The 4,665-nt window shown below is 46.3% G+C and overlaps 1 protein-coding gene across 1 annotated transcript in view; it reads left to right on the top strand.

Annotated features, from left to right (window-relative positions):
• Positions 1 to 4,665, top strand: part of LOC107706621 (multidrug resistance-associated protein 4-like) — a 61,276-nt gene that overhangs the window by 2,987 nt on the left and 53,624 nt on the right. The window lies entirely within an intron of this gene.

Here is a 4,665-nt window from a genome sequence, read left to right as displayed (position 1 = left end):
GCCTTAAAATTGTAATATTTAGGGGTGGGGGGGGGGGTTTGCATTGATAATCTGTGGAGCCAGAACAGAAGGGAAGATCATTTGGAAGGTTCTACTGTTGCTATTACAGGAGCAGAAGTTTTGGCAGAGGGTACAGACAGCAGGGCGTGAGGGAGCGGTAGGTTAACGGCCCGTCTAGTTTTCCTGCTTACTTTCATTTTGTAGCGCACAGGAAGTTACCCTGAAACTAAAGCGACAGACTACTCATTATGTAAACAAGCTCTACTGAAGTTACTTCCGTTGGAACGTGGCTGGGGCTCCGTGTAGGCCGAACGGAAGGGTCCGGTACTGCCAGTGGCCACTAGGAGTAGAGAAAGCCGTTTTAGGTTTTGCATTTTCAGAGAGGGGTACCTGCCAGTATCCCTTCGTGAGGTCAAGAGTGGAGATGTACCGGGCCCTTCCCAGGCGATCCAGGAGCTCGTCCACCCGAGGCATTGGGTAACCGTCGAATTCCGAAACTTCGTTGAGACGTCGGAAGTCATTGCAGAAGCGGAGGGTGCCGTCTGGTTTGGGAACCAGAACAATTGGGCTGGACCACGGGCTGCGTGATGGTTCAATTCCCCCTAACTTCAACATCTGCTGGATTTCCGTCTCAATAGCCTGCCGACGAGCTTCCGGGATCCGATAGGGCCGTTGCTTAACGATGACCCCTGGGGGTGTCCTGATGTCATGTTGGAGCACCTGGGTCTGCCCGGGCATTGTGGAGAACACATCGGAGAACTGACCGATCAGGTGGTGCAAGTCGGCTTTCTGGGCCGCGGACAGGTGGGGGTTAACCTCCACAACCACGGGCTCCGTGGTGGCAAGTGCGGCGAGTTGGTCCCTGGTCCCTATCCACTTCTTCAGCAGGTTGATATGATATAGTTGGTCCGGTTTTCGCCGGCCCGGTTGTCTCACCCGGTACGTCACAGGGCCAATTTTTTCTAACACCGTGTACGGACCCTGCCAGGTGGCGAGGAACTTGCAGGCTGAGTTGGGGACCAGGACCATCACTCGATCCCCGGCTTGGAACTCCCGCGGTTGGGCGGCCCGGTTATAGTAGCGTTGTTGGGTTCGTTGAGATGCGGCGAGGTGCTCCCGGACTAACGGCATCACTCGCTCTATCCTTTCCCTCATCCCGATGACGTGCTCGATAACTGATCACTGGGGCGTGGGCTGCTGTTGTTCCCAAGCTTCCTTCGCCACATCGAGCAACCCTCGGGGCTGTCGGCCGAAAAGGAGCTCGAACGGGGTAAAGCCGGTGGACGCCTGAGGGACCTCTCGTATCCCGAAGAGTACGTACGGCAGCATCAGATCCCAGTCCCGCTTGTCCTCTGCTACCACGCGTCTCAACATCCGCTTCAGGGTCTGGTTGAACCGTTCGACGAGCCCATCCGTCTGGGGATGGTATACGGAGGTCCGTAACTGCTTTACCCGGAGCAGCCGGCAGAGGTCAGCCATTAGCCGGGACATGAACGGAGTTCCCTGATCGGTCAGTATCTCAGCTGGGATGCCGACTCGGCTGCAGAGCAGGAACAGTTCGTGGGCGATGGCTTTTGCGGTGGCTTTCCGGAGAGGAACTGCTTCTGGATACCGGGTGGCATAGTCGACAATCACCAGAATGTGCTCATGCCCCCGGGCAGACTTTGGCAACGGCCCTACTAGATCCATCCCGATGCGCTCGAAGGGCACCTCTATGATGGGCAGCGGAATTAGCGGGCTGGGGGGAGGTGACCTGGGGGAGGTCTTCTGGCAAGTGGGACAGGCTTGGCAGAACAGTTTTACCTCGGCGTCCAGGCCGGGCCAGTGAAATCGGTCACGGACCCGCTGTACGGTATTGGCCGCCCCAAGATGTCCCGCGAGCGGATGTGCGTGAGCCAACTCCAACACCGTTTCCGTCTTCGTGCGGGGCACTACGAGTAGCCGTTTTTCCTCCCCCCTTCGCTGGGCGACACAGTATAGCAGGCCGTTCTCGACGATAAAGTGTGGGAGAGGATGGGGTCGCCATCTCCTCATTAGACGCGCCTTTAGAGAGTAGTGCATCTTTACGGATTATGATCATAATGAAAGAGTTTTTGTTTTTGATTTGTTTTATTTCGTTAAGTAGTAATTTAAAGCTTTCTATAGGTATATTTATCATGTCTGTGAGGCATGTATTCGCTGAGTTTTGGTTCATTTTTGTGAAGCGTGCCTGTTCAAGACGAGACGGCAGAAAGCGCATCATGTTTGATTTTATTTTATAAAAGCACAACGTTTTGTTGATGTGAGTGCACACAAATAAAAGTAGACCCTTTACAGTTATGAATGATGCATTACTCTTACCTTTATGAGCAAAAATGACGGTGTATCCACTGAAAAAAAACGCAAGTGATCGCGCTGGCGCCTCTATGTCCTGCAAAAACTGAAAGTATTTTTTAAAAATTGTGTTCACCACGTTGGGCCGCATTTGAATTCGTGACGGGCCGCGGGTTGAGAACCACTGCAGTAGAGCTTACTATTTCTGTCAATGGTAAGTTTGTGATAACGTAAGAAAAGTAGTTTAAATGTTTTCCCACTTGCTTGAGCAATTTAGTGACGTGACAGGTGGCCAAGTATAGTGACCCATACTCTGAATTAGTGCTCTACATTTATCTCATCCAAAGTGCACACACACACAAGAGTCACCTAAGAGGGGAATTCCCCCCATTTTCAAAAATGAAATTCAGGCCCTGAATAAATGTCTAAAAATCCTGATTGGAGTATCACTATAAATAGTTATAAATGATAAATAGAAGGCTTTAAAAAGATTGGTATCTGCAGATACTGCTGTCTGTGATCGGCGATCGGTGATCGGCCTCAGAAATCCTGATCGGAGCACCCCTAATAAAGCCCATTGCTTTCTATGATTAGCCTATCATGCAGATACGTTTTTTTTCTTTACCTTGAGGTTTTATTACATAGGAACAGATAAGCAGATAAATCATTCGCTGACCCTTTGTACAGCGGCGAAAACCACTGATAATCGGCAGTCTCCTGCAAAGTTTTTATCTCCAGCCGTTAAAGCATGGAAATGAATGACAAAATCCTGTCATTCATTAAAAAGGACCTCCACACACAGCGTTTCTCCAGCCTCTAATCATGCACTTTGAAATGGATCAGTGCTGGTTCATTTGGCACAGAGCTCTGGGATATGACACTAATTAGTGAAGCTTTTATTGCGATCAGTTGCATGGAGCGCAGTGGGGCCGAGGCGTAAACACAAATGTTCTGCCTTGAAGTAAACTGTTATTTGCAGATGTAGAATTTACTGCCGGACGTTACTGCTGGAAAACATCAACTGAAGAGGCTTAGCAGCTGTTTTGAAAAATTTTCCTGATTTGGCTAAATGCTTTAGTTTCTGCTCAGGATTTGTTTCTTATGTGCCTTTTCATGTGCCTTGTATGCTGTACATTTATATATCATGTTGTTTACAAGATATACTCTTGTGACCTGTTCCATCGGGTGGCCCTTGTGGTCCAGGACTAAGCGTTATTTGGTCCGCATTTTTTATCCTTTTAAGCTGTGTAATAAATAATCAAGATTTATGAATCAAAAAAGCCAACACAAAATGTCTTCATAGAGAAATCTTTTGTAGACTAAGTGTTAAGTTTTTCTGTACGTTGAAGTCATCATACCATTATGTTTTATGTGAGATGAATAGGGCTGGGCGATAAAACGGTATCGATATTTATCGACGGTACACCTTCTTCGATAACGATATAAAAAATGTTCGATATAGTGCATGATATAGGCATGTGCTATGAGTGACGCAGACAGCACACACAAACACGAACACATGCTGAATTGAGTGCTGTGCCTGCCTGTGATGAGGAGATTGTGAATAAAAAAAAGAATATTAGTCGAATTTAAAATAAACATTTGCATTTGAATGTTAGGAGTGTGCGTCAGGGAGCGTCATCAGTGGTGCACGAGATCCGGTGATGATGATGTAAGTGACGCTGTTGCATTTTAATGTTTTGTTAGTCTAGCCCACGAGATGCGCCGCTGCTGTGTTATGCATTCAAAATATTAGAGAAATATAGAAGCTCAATGCAGAGAAGATCTTGAATGGGTTAAAACCGAAACCAAGCCATTCACACAGAGGCATATTCAGCACATTTTTAGACAGACAAATATGACTGCTGCACTCGCGTCTCACACAACAGATGTAGCCATGCAAAGTTAAAACAGTTTAAACTTTTAGAAAAAACGTCACGAATTTGTGGAGGTTTATTCCTTTTCACTGCGTCTCTTATGTTTTTAAATGCAATCTGCGTGATGGGCGATTCGGCTCTTTGTATTAAGCAATGCATAAATACATGATGCTGTTTTGTTCATAATTGTTTATGCAATTTACGAAATTATATTTGATTTTTATGAGTTAATTTAGACGTAATGCACGAGTTACTTGCTAAATGCGCTGCATTATTTTGCTCATTGCGCCCTCCTATGGCCTCGGGAGACAATTAGACCTATACAATAAAGACCTATTTAACCTGCATATAAAACATTAGAAATTAGATAATTGTTTAATTTGTATTTTGTTTTTGACTGTTAAAACAAAAACATATTTGTTGTTTGTCTCAATAAATTGTGTTAATTATAAATACAGTGGTTAAATTAAAAAAA

This window comes from Sinocyclocheilus rhinocerous, unplaced genomic scaffold (assembly GCF_001515625.1).
Source record: "Sinocyclocheilus rhinocerous isolate Xijiao unplaced genomic scaffold, SAMN03320098_v1.1 scaffold1285, whole genome shotgun sequence".
Lineage (NCBI taxonomy): Eukaryota > Metazoa > Chordata > Actinopteri > Cypriniformes > Cyprinidae > Sinocyclocheilus > Sinocyclocheilus rhinocerous.
This window is presented reverse-complemented; position numbering and strand designations above follow the sequence as displayed.